The sequence below is a fragment of the Malania oleifera genome, chromosome 12, assembly GCF_029873635.1.
Source record: "Malania oleifera isolate guangnan ecotype guangnan chromosome 12, ASM2987363v1, whole genome shotgun sequence".
Lineage (NCBI taxonomy): Eukaryota > Viridiplantae > Streptophyta > Magnoliopsida > Santalales > Ximeniaceae > Malania > Malania oleifera.
Window position 1 is genome coordinate 18629064 of NC_080428.1, and position 18501 is coordinate 18647564.

Consider the following 18501-nt stretch of genomic DNA (forward strand, 5'->3'; position numbering starts at 1 on the left):
GCTCGGCAATGAATGCCTTTAGGCTTACCGGACCAAAACTATAAAAATAAATGCTTGCTTAAATGAACTAAGCCTACATTGCCTCCTTTATTATGATTCCTAACTTTCACTCATCATTTCAAAAATATTTTAACATTCATTTTATCATAATTATCATTGTACGTGGTTTTTTTTTTTTTTTTTTGTTAAATTTTTAACGAAATTTCAGCAGTATGTCGTCTGTAAATTGGATATTTTTCCATAAAACCTGTACCTAATAGGTTCAAATAAGCCATTTATAATTCAGTTCAAGGCACACGAGAACCCATATCCACTACCAGCATGCAATACACATCAACTGCATCCGCCATGCAGAAGGCATTCTAGACTAGTATGCAATCAGGTAGCAATCAACAAATCACAATATATAATCTATCCATTAAAGAATATAAATAGCAAAGAATAGTGGATAGTATTGAGTTCAGTGTAGTATTGTTATTCTTCTAGGCATATGGAATAGGGTGAGCAACTACAAGCTCAGTACACATCCTTATTCAAATAAAGATTTCAATACTTAACACATGATGTCTTACATGTATGCATGATCATAAGGTGTACGAACACACTCTTTATTCAAAACAATATGCATGAAAGCACTCTTAATTTTAGGCATTTTATTCATCTAAAGTGACCATCACATAACATTCAAATAACATACATTTACACTTTTTTTTTTTTCCACATATAGCAGTGTTATCCCAACTAAGTGCACATTTTATCTCAAACAAGTGCCAAATTTCAGCTTTCCTTACCACCGCTTAATGCATAAATGCCAACAAGTGCCAAATTATAGCTTGGCCAACCATTACTTAATGCAGAAATACCCTACGGAGATTTAGGGCCTTTCACCCAAGGGAGACACAATCCCTACTTGCTTAAATTTCACAATTTCACAGCCACGACAACTAGTATTATCTATTTCACACTATAACAATTTGACATATGCATACACAAGGTTTGACATAGTAAGTAAAGTTGTCATCCTTACAAGATGAATATCTATCATATGAAAATTTCCCAACTAAACAAGATTTACAACTATGATAACAATAAAAGAAAAACATGTATACATTATGCAACCATATCAAGTAATTAGAGATAACAAGCTTAAATCTTCCTAGTTAGGATTCAACCTTATGCAAGTTTCTACCATTGTTTCCTTTAGATACCCAAAATCTCAAGGTGAACAAATGAAAATTAAGAGCACCTACTTGATTTTTCAGCTTCTTATAACTTAGTTTAAGTCTCTCTCTAAACTTCTAGTATTTTCTCTTGATTGTCACTGAATTTTCTTGATTTTCTACAGAGTTATCTCTCTCTCTCTCTCTCTCTCTCTCTCTCTCTCTAGAACTAGGTTTTTCACCAAGAGGTTGTGGTATTCTTTTCTGTATTCAGGCTGCTCTATAGGACTGGAAAGGTCAAGACAACAACTAGACACATGGCAAGACTGTAGCAGTTGGTGGCAATAGGGGTCTTGCAATGTTAACATTTGTGTGGTGTCTATTACTAGTTTTTTAGAGTTGCCAAGTAATTTAGTTGAATCTAGGTTTAGGGAGGTGGTGAAAATTGCACATCTCACATATTCAAGATTATTAATGATCTTCTCTTTGCATGTTTTCAAGAACTGAGCATCCTTTATGTAAATCCTTATGTAAAACATCTTCAAGCACATTATTCATGCAAAATCTCTTTAGGTGAAGTTAACCTATACTATGTTGCATATCTCACATATTTGAGATTATTATGTATACACCAATAGGAGTTACATGAAGATGGGAGGTAGAGACATTGAGCATATAAGAGCGGCAAAAGATGAAAACCCAATTTAATACAATTGCAACTCACTAAAGTACAAATAATAATATTACTATTATTAGGTCTTTATCTGACAACCGTTCAATTAATTAAAATTTGTTTTCAAAATGCAATATTAGTTTTCCAATGGGTCGGGGTAAATAATTTACGTGATGAGATGAGTTGTCTTGCACATGTACGTTGTTTGTGTGGAAAATAATTAATGGGTATATAGTCCTTAAAAAAAAATTCCACTCAAAAAAAATATTCCAAAAGATCATACAAAAGGGTTGTGCATGAAGTTGTTACTTAGATTATGTGATGTTGATGTGATAGATTGGGTTGGGGTTTCTTGGGAAAAATTAAATTGACAACACAATCAATAAAGTTCCAGTATCTCCCAACAATTCACAATTCAACATATGAATACAATTAAACAACCAACAGAGCTACCAACATGCAGTTCAAATTACATTTTACTTACCTTCTAATGAAAGGAGTCACCTGCATCACCTGGTCGATATTGGCGCATCATTTGTTCGAACTGCGCTTGCCTATTCATCATGGCTTGTAGCTGGACTTGAAAAGTGGACACCGTGTCTTTCAATTACTGGTTCTCCACTACAATAGTGGACACCGTGTGTTTCAATTCTTGGTTCTCCATTACAATGGTGGACACCGTGTCTTTCAATTCCTAACTCTCCATTTCCACCATTTGCATCCATCGAACCATCTCCTCTGCACGAGACTTGATGTCTCAAACCGCTCATTCCATTTCTGCATGAGAATCTGCACCCATAGATGATGATGTTGTTGGGGCGATGTATCCACTTCCAAGACCTTTCACCCAGCCCCCTGCTCATTCCCTAAGCACCTGAGCAGTTATCTAAAAATCTGTCATTTGCTGATTCCCCTCCGAAACAGGTGCATCCCTTAGCTCAACCAGCTGTACCTAATTTCAGTTATGAAAATGATAAAAAGAAAGAAGTAAGAATACAACTTCAATGTTTTGAATCAAGTAATAAACTAAAGATTTTCTTTGACTTACATGTTTGCCTTGCGCAGCCTCGCACCACTCCCCCGATCGCCATTGTTGTGTTCTTTGATAAAGATTCGGCAGCAGCTCCTCTACACCAGTCTCAGGATCATGCTACATTATCATATAAGACATAATTAATATTAAGTCATGTAATGGTTAGATAGTTTTATATATAGTAATTACCCGTTGATGATTTACGAATAACCTCGACCCACCGCAATGCGTCGTAGGGAGTTTGTTGCGATTCGCAACATTTGTTTCACATATAGCCCACAAGAAAGATGTAATGATGGTTTATTAGCGACATCAATGTGGAAAAATAGTGATTATAATACAAACACATCACCTAATAGTGTGGGTCGTGGAAATGGCGACACACACCTCCCAATCCTCTTGGGATATCTTATCGTATGGGCGTGCTTCAGTTTGAACTCCCATCACCCAAAAATGCTCTCACATTTTTGAGTGATAGCTTTTAAACTTATTGCATAATTGGACGTTCACTGCCCTCTTCACATGGTTAGCCTCGAGGATGTCCATATCGAACTCCTCCTGCATAGGTAATATAATTAAAATGTTAGACAGTTGTTAATTGGTTAGTATATTAAAAGTAAAAAAAAAAAAAAAAAGGTTTGGGATTACTTACCAATATGCGCATGTAACGAACCATGCGCTGCTCCTAAGTCACCTGCAGCCAACTGAAAGCCATAACTGGAGCATACTATCGGTATATAATGTTGAGCTCCCGGGTCCACGAGGTGCACCAATCGTTATGCGGGGCCATGTAGCCTGGAGGAATGTCGATTTGAATCTGTTGCTTAGTCCTCTTCAGGTGCTTCCTCAACAACATGTTCTTCGCTGCACCATGACCTGACCTCACAGGGGATGTAGATGTTGAAAGTGGAGTTAAATTAAGAACAACATTATAATCATATACGTGAATAACCATCAATAGTTCAAATGTAAATAAATTAATCATAACCTTACCAACACTGCTCATCATGGTCGGCAACTCACCCTGTGTATCAGCAGCATCAGTGGTATCCGTGTCTGGCTGAGGTCCAGATGGCTTAGACAATGATGGTGCTGTAGCACCACCGATGTGCTCCGCTGATCTCAAGGTCACCAGATCAACCTCATGTGATGACGTAGTCGATATCATGGAAGGAAGTCCGCCACAATGGCCTCCTAGTGTCATGTCTGCAAAATATTAGACAAGTAAATATAAAAAATACGAATATTAGATGGATGCATAACAAATATATTTTTAGTTATTTTCACATGTTAGATACATGGCGACAACCTTCACTTGCTTACCCCCTACACGTCCTCAATATCGATATCATCCTCACTTTCTAAAGTGTCTTCCTCTTCACTACAATGCTCGACCCCTGTTTCATCTTCCCCATCAGTTTCCTCATCGTCAATGAAGTGACCATCTACAAAAGGTTTAATTGTAATGTCAGCAGTCTCTACGAATTATACAGTGGCACCAACCCTATGCAATGGTATAAGATCGAGGCCTTCTTCGACAACATTGGAAGCAGATTGCGGTGCTACACTGACAAATGGCTCATCTTCTTTGAATGCAATCTCACTGGCACTCATCTTCCCATCTGCAACTTCTATAATAGCGTACAAACTTCAGGGAGAAATCTTTGGGTCATATGCCATTCATCCTTTAATTTTGTGTCTTTAAGGTAAAACACTTGTTTTGCCTACATCGCTAGCACAAAAGGGTCATTATGATATCATGTCTTACTAAAATTGACGCTAGTAAAGTAGGCATCTGTGTTTATCCTAGTTTTTTTTTTTGCCAATGTCCTACCAAGTACACTTGAACAAGTGGACGAGTCTGTTGGTTCCATAGCTAAGCTCTATAATGCCATCCAACACACCAAAGTAGTCAATTTCTTCATCTCCTTCTATGTCTAGCACCGCAACAACACAATTTTGGGTTCTTCTATGCAATTCGAGGGACTTTGTATGAAATCGTAACCCATTGACAATGCAACCGTTGTCGCGGTTAACTCGTTGATTGGAGCCACATGCCAACGCGTGCAAATATTTACTTGCCATTAGTTCCTTATTATAATACATGACTTTCATCTATTAAATAAACAAGAGTTTATAACAATAAATCGTCAATAGTGAAAACATACAACGCTTCGTACTTGGGCAGTATTTGTTACTTACATGACTCCCAAACCAATTGATAAATTCTTTCTTATGTCTTTCATAACATTCCTTTCATTTTGGGCCAGAAGTTCAACTTTATGTCGCTCTATGCAACAGTAGTACATGTTAATGTCAATTAAGTATATAAGCATGCATATGTAAATACAATGCAAAGTAAGGAGTTTGGAACCACGTACTCGATATATGAAACAATTTCATCACAATTATTGAGGATGTAAAAATGAGCCTTTTATAGGTTGTCCATATCAACGAAATCGTAAACTCGTGCACCAAAATGCCGAACATTTTCTTGAAATATAGAGCTCCTTGGTTCTTCATCTTCAACATTAATAGCATAAACGTCTGCATTTCGCTCATCACGAGTGAACCTTGTGTCAATATCATGTAGATACTTTGAGCAAAATGTAGGACATTCACTGTCAATGTATGCCTCAATGATTGAACCTTCTGGCCATGCCTTATTGCTTATATACCTCTTCAAAGTGAATAAGAACCTGTGCATTTTACATAGCATTATAGATTTGTAGACACAAAAAAATAAAAAAAAAACAAGGAAATCACGTGACCATTATACAAGGACTTTGTAATTTACCTCTCAATAGGATACATCCAACGATATTGAATCGGTTCTCCAATTATGGCCTCCCTTGGTAAATGGATGGCTAGGTGGACCATCACATCAAAGACTGCAGGAGGAAATATTTTCTCCAGCTTGCATAGTATGATCATGATGTCATCCTTTAACCGTTCAAGTACGTTTACGCTTAATTTTTTAGAGGACAATTGTCGAAAAAAGAACCCTAGCTCAATCAGCACTGAGCGAACATCTTCAGTCAAGTGTCCATGAAGGAAAATGGGTAGAGCCCATTGTAGAAGGACGTGACAGTCATGAATTTTCATTCCTAACATCTTCCCTTCCTTCGTGTTTATGCATCGAGCTATGTTCGATGTATATGCATTAGGGAAGCTCACTAATTTCAACAATTCGAAGAATTTATTCTTCTTATCCTTCAAAAATGTGTAACAAGCTAACGGTGAGCATTTGCGATGTCCTTTGTCTTCCCATCATGAAACACGTGCAACTTAGGCCGTATTCCCATATCTTCCATATCCCGGTGAGCATTTGCGATGTCCTTTGTCTTCCCATTTATATCCAGCAATGTACCAATGACATTCTCACAAATGTTCTTTTCGATGTGCATGACATCCAAGTTGTGGCATAGTGGAAAACCTTTCCAATATGACAACTCAAAGAATATGCTTCTCCTTGTCCAATTCAACTCCCACTCAGTGCATTTTCTTTTTCTACTGGTCATGGTTTCCCAAATTTCACATCTCCAATCAACCTAAGCTGGTTTAATATCTCTTCCCCACTTAGTCGCTTTGGCTACGACCTTCGTTCGGGTTTTCCATTAAAGCTTCTGACGCCACGAGTCCTCCAAGGATGTCAAGTTCGTAGAAAACAAAGATGACACATAAAGCATAACTTGCGACCATGCTTCAAGGATAAGGACCTAGCATCCTTATTACATACTGGGCATGCTAAGTAAAGGATGTTTCCTTAATTTTCCATACTTGTTTAGTTTTCACACCCTTTCTTGTAAATGGACATTCAAACTTTATATGTCCCTTTTTCTTACATTGATAGCATATGATGTTAGTGTAGGCATTAGAGGATGTGCTAGCATAATATATGGATGTTTTCAAAAAATAACCCATCTAAAGATTCTTTTTCTTTTTATTTTCAACTCCATTAAATCCAATACCTTCTTTGTTTAAGGTCATCCTTTCTGAGCCTATCATTTTGTCAAAGTTTTCTTTTCCTTTTGTGAAGTTACGAATGATCTTCTCTTTTTCTTCAATTTGATTCTTGAGATCATTTATCTCTTTATCTTTCTTGTCATCAATCTTCTTTAGTGATTTCTCAAAATCTTGAGATAATTTTCTTATTTTATCCTCTAATTCATAAATATATATATATATATATATATATATATATATTTCTCATATACCGTAGAGGATAGGGACCGAAGGTCTTCTATCATTTTTTCATTCTTGCTTTCTAATTCTTTGATTTTTAGGTCTTTTTCTTTTTCAGTAAGATTTTTATATTCTAACTCCTTTGTCATAGCTTCATTCTTACTTTCTATTTTCTTGATTCTTGAATCCTTTTCTCTTCAGTAGTTCTAAGGGATTCTAACTATTTCATTATACCTTCATTCTTATTTTTCAATGATGTGTTTTGTTTAGTTACTTTAATTAGCATCTTATGAACTTTGAATAAATCATTTTTTAATTCCTCATAAGATGACATACACTCATCATTGGATTCATCACTACAAGAATTATTTAAAGATTTAGATGAGGAACTTTCCTCATCGTCCCAAGCCATAAATCGTGTATAAGCAACCTCTTAGTCACTTAATTCATATTCTGAACTACTTGTACTATCCCAAGTAGTAGCTTTCATGACCTTTTTGCTTTTTATTTTTAGACTCTTTCTTTAGTAGTAGTGGACATTCCGGTTTTATATGTCCAACTTTGTTGCAATTATAACACATAGAAGTTTTATTCTTTGATTTCTTGGTGCTAATATCTTCTTCTTTTGATTCGGAGTCTTAGTTTCTTCTTTTGAATTTGTTTCTCCTTCTTAGTATCCTTGCTAGCATTTTAGATATAAAGGCTACTTCATCTTCATCCATCTCTTCTTCACTACTAGAGTTTTCTTTTGAAGTTTTAAAGGCTATTGATTCTTGGGCTTTGGCTTTTCCACTCTATTTATTCATTGTCATTTCGTATGTGAGGAGAGAACCTATAAGTTCATCTAAGGAAGTATTTTTCAAATTTTTACCTTCTGTTATGGCAGTGGCTTTTGGTTCCCATTTAGGTAGCAATCCTCTAAGAATTTTTCTTAATCATCTCATAAGTAGTGTAGGTTTTTCCTAGTGCATTTAGGGGATTTATTTTGTGAGTGAACGTAGTGAACATATTAGTTATGGATTCATTCGGGTTCATCCTAAAAGCATCATATTCACTTGTAAGCATATCGATCCTATTATCCCTAACATCTATAATGCCTTCGTAAGTGACTTCTAGCTTGTCCCATATTTCCTTAGCTGATTTGCAAGTCATTACTCGATTAAATTCATTAGCATCTAAAGCACAATATAAAGCATTCATAGTACTAGAATTAACTTGCAACATCTTATGATCTAAGTCTGTCATATCATTTTTCTCCTTAGGAACTTGTTTTCCGTCGACTAGTTTCAAGGGAATTTGGTCACCATCCATAACAACCTCCCAAGCTTTCCAATTCATAGTTTGAAGATAGGTTTGCATTCGTTTTTTCCAAAAGGTATAGTTATGTCCACAAAAGATAGGAGGCCTAGTTGAAGATTGTCCCTCTCTAAAGGGAGTTATGCCTAAGTGAGCCATTAGGATCCTTTTATAGTTACTAACTAAGATTTTCTATAACCCCTCTCTGATACCAATTGAAAACCAAGGTGTAGTCCCAAGAGGGGGGGGGGTGAATTGGATTATAAAAATTTCTTTTAATTCCTTTGGATACTTCTTTTTTTATTTCTCTTAACCAATTCTTGACTTGTTTGTTTAATTTACCAATCACTCAAGAACTTAGTTCTTTTAATCCACAACACTATTGCTTAACTAAACAAGTAATCAATTATTTAACCAAACCGATCAATAAAACGTTCAATCAAGATATATGTTACAACTTAATAAAAATTCTTAGTTTGTGTGCAGCCCTGTTGTTAATGCAATCCCTTGATAATGAATTAGCTTTCTCAATCAACACAACATTCTCACTTTTCCTCAAATTCAGAATTCAAATAAACTATTGGTTAATTTATTTTTGGGTGTTTAACTAAATAATGTACTCCCTTTCAATTTCCACAATCCCAAATCAAAATTGAACCTTAAGTTTATTTAACTTCCAAATTACGTAGTTTTTATGATTACCAATTAAATCATCCACACAATTTAAATGTGCTGAAAATAAAGAGTAAGGGAACGAGAGAGTGAGACCGGGATTTTTACGAGGTTTGGATTATACCCAGCCTACGTCCTCGCCTTTGGAAAACTACCAAAGGATTACTAAAATCAGTTTTTTTGCCGGGTAGAACAACACCGGTGACAACACTCCTTCAGTAGGCTAGAGCCCACCTCTCCAAACGATGTACCCTCATTCGAACACTCCCTTAATTAGGCTAGAGCCTGCCTCTCTAAGCAATATCCCCTTGCTTAGCGAAAGATCCAAAAAATACTTGGAATCGTAAATCTACAAGATACAAATCAAATATTTGTGTACAAAAAATTGCTCACACAAAGAGCTGATTAGTACAACAATTCAGCACTATAATATACTTCAAAGTAAATAACAATATGGAATTGAACTTGAAGCTCAAGGAAGTATATCACCGATTAATTCTTTCAATTATTGAAATATTTAGAATTTGAAGCACAAGATTGGCGAGTGAGAATCAGCAAGACCTCAGCAAACTTCGTAGACAAGATGAGAGTGAAAGAGCATTTGAGTGTTGAAAGCAATTAAGAGAATTTTTTGAATGTTGATTTGAATTCTTGGTTCTTGGTTAATTAATTCAATGATCTTTGAGGCTTATTTATAGACTTTAAAAAGTATGTAACTTGATCCTCAAGTGACTTGGAGATTTCCCCAAGTTTTCACAAAGTTTGAGCCCCAAGCAACCTCATTTAAAAAATTTGTCCATTATGAAAATTCAAAATCTGCCGCGTGACAGTTGACTGTCCCTTTTGGGTAGTTAGCTATCTAGTTAAATTAAAGGTACAGCAAGGTGACAGTCACCTGACTAAACACGGATAGGCATCTCAAAGTGCACAGATAGGAGTCTATACGAATATGGACAGACACCTGTCAAGCTGTCAGCTTTGAGCACTCTTCAATCTTTTGGTCATAACTTTTTATGTGTAACTCTAAATTTGACTAGCTTGGTGTCAAACAAAGGATAAGAGAAATTTCTAAAACTATCATGTTGAACACATTTTAAAATAAAGATTCTTTGATAGAGAAAAATGTACATCAATGTAGATGTATAAAAAATGACAACAATTGGGAAATCCTCTTTTTGGTATTTTTCATTTCAAAAATGATTCTAGCCTTATTGAAACAAATTTTGACCTTATAAAAATATTTTACAAGTATGTTAAAAGGTATTTAGGTCTAAGAAATTAACCTAAGAGTTTCATGCATCCATATTGAAATTCTTTGAAGTACTTACATGAAATTTCCTATAGACTCTTTCAAATTTTTAATTCTTGATTTCCTTAAGGTCTTTATACTTGTTTCATCTTTCTTTGAGCTTTAATCAAGTTATCTTTAATTCTCATGCTCTCATGATCTTCAAACTTTATCTTTAAATCCATTTTTGAATCCATGTTTTAAGCTTCATATTGATCATCCTTCTTTGAAATATAAGCTTTCATGAATCCTTCTGAACACTTGTCCTTGCATTCTTTATTGAGTCCTAAAAATACATCACTTAAACAAATATGTTAAGTTCTACTTGTTTTTAAGAATCAAAACAAGATGTTAAGCCTTGTAAGGCCAACAATCATAACCAAGCAATAAATTGAAAGCATGTAAATGAAAGCAGTAAAGAGAAAGAAAGTAAAAAGATCAAGCATTTGTATTTGAATTTTCTATCACTAACGATTGTCCATACAACTGAATGATCATCTAATCTAACAAAGCAAATAAAAATAACTCCTTGTTATTGGAGTCGTCTCTCACAAATGGTTGTCCCTGCAACAGAGTGATGGCTATCAATGGTGTTCTAGGCCTGTCACTAACCTAAAAGAGGCGAAAGAGGAACCCAGAGCACATTTTCAAAGCTATTATTTATAGGCTCTAACATTTACAAGGTTTGGTTTTTAGTTTAGAAAAGTTTGCAGCAAATCTCGCATAGAAGATCATTGCCATCGACCTAGTCGTTCCTATGCTTCCCTTGTGCGTGCTTGGCTTGAGACTCGCGGGAAATCATAAATTAGAATCTTTAGTGTCTTCGACTAAGTCGCACTTTAGGGTTTTTATGGTTAAGTTGATGGTCAAGACTTGCAGGATCTTGATCTTCAGTAAATCTCAAGAACTCGACATAGCTGCCCCTCAAGGTCTCTTGGTTAACCACTTAGTCGATGCTCTCAGTATTTATTAACTCGGGAGAGTTCAGAATCTCGCCTTAGTCGCCCTTGAGGGTCACATGGTCGATCACTTGGTTGACCTTTGTAACATTTCAATCTCAGACTAAACTTCAAAGTTTGCAATGGAAGACTAGATTGCCCCTTGTGTTGCTGGTTGCACCACTTGGTCGAGCCAAGACATTTTTTTCTTTGATGATCTGAAGCTTTGGGTGTTTGGTTAAATTTCTGAACCTTTGTGTACTCTAGATACTCCTTTAGCTTCTCTTATGCCTAACTCCTTTTTTTTTTTTTTTTTTTTTTTATCTCTATTTCCTAAAAAGAAAAAACAGAAAAAGAACCAACAAACCTTGCATAGCTCCGAACAATGATAACAATGGGTAAATAAATAATAAAGTAAGGATAAGAAAAGGTAGATGAGGGTCTAAAATCATGCATTTTAGGGACTTATCACAACCTCCAATGTATACTTTTCTAGTCCTCGAGAAAAACAAAAGTTAAGAAAATTCTAAAAATCCTATATACCTCGTTTTTCGTGGGAAACACAGTTGCATTTACCATATGCAACAAGGCTTTAAGCCCCTAGGTTGATCCTAGTGGATGAGTTCTAGTATCATGAGGGTTGCCAGGGTGATTCCCACAAACACCAATTCCAATGAACATTAAATGAAAACACATGCAACACAAATATACCATTCCATATACAAGAATATCACCTAATTACATATAAGCTATGTCATACATAACTTTGCTGTACATGCAATTCCGAAGCAAATTACTTATGCAAGTCTCAACATTATACAACGATAAAAAAAATCATTTTCTCAGAGGGTAAACTATCAATTACACTTCATAGTTAATATAATCATAAAAATTCAAGTATAAATAGGTGAAAGCATAAGGCATGTGCAAAGTGCATGACTCGTTACACTTAGGATAACCATAGACACTTACAAAACGACTGTTTTGACTTAACCTTACTAGTATATTTTCAAGAACATTCAAGAAGATGGGTTCACTCATCATATGTGAGAAGGAGTTTCATGATCAAACATCCCACATATTTACAAGAATAAATGCAAAAGTTATGGAGTGAACTAGTCTAAAGGGAATCCAGCCTTTTTGGGAGGTGTCAGGTCCTTTACCGTTGCATCTTCTCACCTACTCGCGATGTCCAACCAGGACCACTCTAGTTCAACTTAATCATCAACTAGTGTGAATATAGCAAATACATTGATCAACTAAAGATGTTTTATATGTGTAGAAGTGCCCTTTTACATTCATTTAGAGCAGGTATACATATTTTTCATTTCATTCTTTTGCATCTATTTCTATTTTTCTATCTTCTGCTCATTCTTTTCATTTTCTTCCTTTTCATGGTCTGCTAGGACAATCATTACAACTCTTTGTGTCTCTATACTACTAATGGAAATTAACTTCAAGTAATAGTCAATGAACTAAGTCAATCTCTACGGTTGGCTCAGTTTTCACATCTTGAGTAGGTTATAAGACTTAAGTTTCTATTTCCCTACTACATATCACCTCTAGGCTAACAAACCGAAATAAAGAGTAGTATTCAAAGAATATCTTGAAAAAAGGAAAGTTGAGTTTCAAAAACTCATAGTTTGATGTAAACAACTCAAGAAATGAACGTACGACTCAACAGTACCTCACAAGGTGTCATAATCTCCATAAGTGTTCTCTCAGTGCTCTCAAGGAACCTTAAGTGTCACGAATCTCGTGTAAGTGCATTCCCAGCCTCATGAGGTACCATGAGAGTTTATATAGCCAGATTAACACAAATGAACCACTAGTCAACCTCCGTAGAGTTACCAATCCTAGATTAGCCATATAATGAGAAATTAAACATAAGAAACCCACTACATTGTTAGTGAGCATAACAAAGTCATGTTAGTGATGGGCCTAAACATGTAATTTCTAGGTTTTCTACAAGTATGTAAAGGGTATAAATCAATGTTAATCTTGGCATAAACAATAGTGTTCACTGAAAATTTTTGAATTTGTTATTTTTGTGCTAAAAAGTATCATGCAATGTTGCCTACCCCCTACCCCCAACATAGAACTTCAGTGTTCGCACTAAAGTATGCAAAGAAAGATCCTAAGATGCATGGGAGGAAACACAACATGGGGGAATCATAGCAACCAGTGTACCTACAGCAGTAATAAGCACCAAAATTAAGAATAGCATACACACAATAATGCACTATAGCATAAAAAATGATTCCAAAAACACCATGTAAGTTTCATTAATGTCTAAAGGCAGTACAATGTATAGAAAGACATTATCAGTACTGAGAATGCCATAGGAACATGGTGATATAAAGAAAGTACAAAATAATAGAACAGAAAAACAAAAATGTGTTGTAGAAGCACAATACATAAATAGAGCAGCCACTGAGTCCTTTCAATCCTACTCTGACTTCGTCTCCAATTCTGAATCAGAAATATGGACTAGATTGGCCTTACAACTGCTAAGGCCATCTTAGTTTGCTATAGTAGTGATTATTTTACGAAGCACTTCCACTACTGCGTCCCATATTACCGGGACCAAGGTAGTAGGTGGCACACTAGTAGGCATTGGTGGAACCTCAGCGGGCACCCGAGGGGTCCTCATCCTATTCACTATCCTCCATGTAGCTTATTCTTCACTCTGATGTACTTGGTGTTGGTAATTCTAAGTGGGATTTTTGGAGGACTAGCCTTGCTCCACCTTCGTCTTAATCTTCGAGTGCTATCCCATCTATAGAAGAGAGGAAGGAGGTCGAAGGAGTGCAGGAGCTCAGAAGGATAGAGGGTGAAACCCTAGAATGATGAACTGAGACCCAAATGACGAAGAGGACACTGAGGTTATGTCTGGCAGCTGTATGGCTATCAAAACCTTAGATATGATGCTCAAGCTTTAGCGATGAAGTGAAGGGGAGGGGCGATGAGAATCGACCAAGAAGCAACAATGGCGGGAGTTGAAGAGTCAAGTGCAAAATAGGATTTTAATTGACATTTGACCCTCTTGACCTAGGTGCACCAACTCTTGTGCTTGTTGCATGTAGTCGCGCCCATTTTCTTTAGCAAGAAAACATTACTCTTAACTAGGTCATGCTTAGCTGGCAGTGCTGGTCGCCAACATTGTCAAACCTCTCAATATTTCCAAATCTCAACAAAGTATAGGGGTTGGACCATGTCACCCATGTGCATGTTGGTCGCCCCTCTAGTTGCACTCCCAACTTATCCTAAAGCTTACACTAAAGACTCTAAACCCTAATTGCCCTATAATGTACAGTCTAAGGATAGAAAGATTCTCTGGTTGCCTCTCAGAAGCACTAAGTTTACCATCTTCAGCCAGACGCATTGATGCTCATATCGAACTCATCCCGGTTTGAAGTTAAAATTATCCTCCCCTCTTTCCTTGGCATACCCTTTTTCTCTTACCCCTAAATTTTCCTCTAGATTGGAGTCCGAATCATGGTTGGCAAGAAGTTGTTCGTGAGGATCCTCCAACTTTATGGTGGAACGACTTTCAGGCGGTAGTGTACTATCCAAAGGGTCCCTCCACAGAAATTAGGGAGCCTCTTCCCTAATAATTTTATAAATAAAGTCCTCATCCACAGCTTGAATGACTGTAAGTGGGTGTTTGGAGGCATGAAATATATTCAGCCAAAGTTGCCTATGGCTAAGAGAGATGTCCATGATCCTTGCCTTGCATTGAATGTAGGTGTTAGTCGTGGCTAAGAATGGTCGTCCTAAAAGGATAGGGATCAGATTCATGGAAGGCTCTATATCTAAGAGAATGAAATCGACCGGGTAATGGAATTCGTCAACCTTGACCTCTACATCCTCTACCACACCCCAAGGTTTCTTTATGGATCGATCGATAAGACACAATATGACCAAGGTGGGCTGCAACTCTCCTAGGTTAAGTTTCTGGTAAGCCGAGTATAGAACGATGTTCACGCTCATCCCTAAATCTAAAAGAGCTCCATCAATGGTGTAACTGCCAATTACACAAGAAATAGTGGGTGAGCCAGCATTTTCAATTTAGAAACAAGCTGCTCTAATATTATTGAGCTCATGTGCTCAGCTTGGTTTACTAGTCCATCCATATTCATCCACGACTCATGCTCATACGTGTATAAGTCTTTAAGGAACTCAGTGTAAACTAGTGATTGCTTGATTTTATTAAGGAGAGTGTTAGCCTAATAAGGCTTACAATTCTTATTTTGATGATAACAAATCAATGATATGTTTAATATGTTTCAAGGAAAATTTTTTCAGAAAAGTGACAAAGCCCAAGTGTATAAAGAAGTTTATGGATTACAAAGAATCCTTGAAGAACACAAAGAAAAGCTTATGGATTACAAAGAGCATGAGGAATAAAATTATACTGGTGAAAAGCTCAAATAAAAGATTGAAACAACAAAGATGATGGAAGAACAAGATTGAAGATTAAAGAATTATATTTTAGGATGTTCTTAATGTAAGTACTTCAAAGGTTAAACTCAAATATAAAGCGGTTTGAAGCTTATAGAAAATCAAAAATATTTTTTTAAACATATATACTCTAAAAAGTATTTTTTTTTTAATAAATAAAAAGGGCTTAAGAAAGGAAGATTTTTTAAATGATGTTTTTAAACATATTTTTTTCAAAATATTTGGAAATGAATTTTAGGAATCTTTGGGAGTAATGGATGGCTTCTAAAAACATCTATAAATAGTCAAAAACTTCAAAGGTTTAAAATAATGATCATAGAGGCAATATTGAAAGGTTTTTGAAATTAAGCAATTCTCAAAAGTTTCAGATCCAGAAATCTTCAAAAGTTTCAGATCCAGAAATCTTCAAAGTTTCAGATCCAGCAATCTTCAAAGTTTAAGATCGAGCAACCTTCAAGGTTTTTAGATCAAGCTACTTTTCAAAGGTTTTTAGATCAAGTGATTTTCAAATATTCAAATTTCTCAAAGGATCTAAAATTTTCTTGTGCTTAAACTTTATGATCTGATATTGATTTATATTTTTGAAGCAAAGCTTTAAAACATCAGAATCTTTCATTTTCTTTGAAAAATCATTTGGTAATTCATACTAAGCGTTGAGCTTCAAATTTCTTATATTTGCATTACTTTGGAGTATAAGTGAGTTGATCATTGTACTAATCTACTCTATTATGAGAGTTCTCTTTTGTACCCAAATTTCTTTATCATCATTCTTAAACGATTCAGAGTTGTTGAATCGTTGGACCAAACAAGGGGTTATTGTTTGGAGAGGCGGGCTCTAGCCTGACAGAAGGAGTGGTTGTAAATTGGTATTGTTCCACCAGGTAGAGGAACTTATATAGTGGAATCCTTTGGTGTTTTGCCAAAGGCGAGGACGTAGGCTGTGTTGAAGCCGAATCTCATAAAAATCTTGTGTCTTTCTCTCTGCTTTACTTTATATTATTTACTTGCTATTGTGGTATGATTTAAATGTGCAGGTTGCAGATTCTTAAGTGAGAAAGAAACAAAGGTACTTGATATTTAGAAAGTACGTTTTGATTAATTCATTTGCAGAAACCCAAAAAGGGAGTACGTTGGTTAATCTGCGGAAATCTTGATCAAGTAAAGTGCTTACTAAGAGTTTACAAAAAAATCAACTAAAGCTCTAATATTTTTGGTTGAGTGATTGAATTACATTGATTTCATTAATTAACTTGTGAATTTAAATTTCAATATTTTTAAGTGTAGTTATTGTCTATATATCTTGTTTTCTGGGTAATTAAAATCAATAGCTTAAAAAATCGTTAAAATTTAAAAAGAATCCAATTCACCCCCCTGTTGGGAAGCTATTCCTCATTTCAGAGAGGCTTGTCGATCTTTACTTATTTAAATATGTCCTATATGGACTCATTGGAGGCCTCCTTTCTAAACAAAGAGGTTGCATGAGATGTTACAGAGGATGATACTGAAGATACATGAAATGCATTATGAGGGGCATAGTGAGGGTTCGTCTCTTTAGTGGTAGGTTTGGGGATCGGAAGGCTCTCCAAATTGGAGGAGGAAGTGGTGCACATTTCAACTTTTAGTTCTATTATTTTTTCCTCCTCTTCCTCTTTCATGCCAAACTACTCTCGACACTTTTGATTGCCATCCTGCTACTTGGAATAGTGATCACTGCCTGGGCATGTTTTTTATATGACGAGGGACTAGCATTCGGTTCACATTCAACTTGTATTGTCCCTTAGAGTTCATTAAGGGATGACTCGACAATTTACCCTCATCTCTCCAACTCAAGGTAGCAGCTAGTTGCCCCATGGTGGCTTCCAGCTTCATGATAGATTAGGAGTGAGAATGAAGGAGCTGCTGATTTACTTGGCGATCAGCCTCAATTTCCCTTAACGCTTTTTAGCACCATCTCTTGAAAAGAATCATATTAGGGCCGAGGAGGAGGTGGCTGCTGAAATGATAAAGGTCTGCGGGTAGACGTAAGATGATTCTGAGAATTTTAAGGGCAAGGGGGTTGAGCATCTAGGGCTTATGGAGGTATTTGGGATTGAAAATCCACAGCTTGTTGCCTCTAGGAGAAGTTAGGATGTTGTTTCCACCCAAGGTTGTATGTGCTGTAATAGGGGTCATTCAACGACCTATCATAGCAACTATGGGTGGCTTTCACTTCCTCATATACAAGCTCGGGCTGGGGTGACGCATATGGGCAATTATAGTATAAATGGGAAGGGTCGAAGTAGATTGCACACACTTTTGCACACACTTTTAGTTTCTATTGCTGCCCTAAGAACAAGCATTGATCTAGATTTATATATATATATATATATATATATATATATATATATGTTGTGCAAAGTGGGTGCTAGGTCATGGTCTGAGGTCAACTCATAAAATCCTTTGGGTTTGGAAGTGGATGGATTGGGGGGTCTACGAGCAGCAACATTGTGCTCCTGAGAATTCTCAGCTAGGTTCTCAAAGAGAACCCAAGCCTCATTTTCGTGTTTGGTGAGGAAATTACCTCTGCACGATGCATCAACCATTGACCTATCTCTCTCAACTAACCCTTCGTAAAAGGTTTGCACTAATTGCCACTTGGGGACCTGATGATGTGGACATTTGCAGAGGAGGTCCCTAAATCGCTCCCAAGTCTAAAAAAAAATTTCCCCATCCATCTGTGTAAAAACTTGTGATAGCTCTCCGAAGCTGGTTCGTCTTTCCAATTAGGAAGTACTTCTTTAGAAATTTGTGCT

At 36.2% G+C, this 18501-nt stretch overlaps 1 non-coding gene across 1 annotated transcript; it reads left to right on the forward strand.

The window, feature by feature from the left end:
* The first annotated feature begins 18349 nt into the window (after positions 1-18349).
* Positions 18350-18456, forward strand: LOC131145353 (small nucleolar RNA R71). Its single transcript, XR_009134136.1, has one exon. It is a non-coding gene; the product is annotated as a small nucleolar RNA R71 (small nucleolar RNA).
* The last annotated feature ends 45 nt before the right edge of the window (positions 18457-18501 follow it).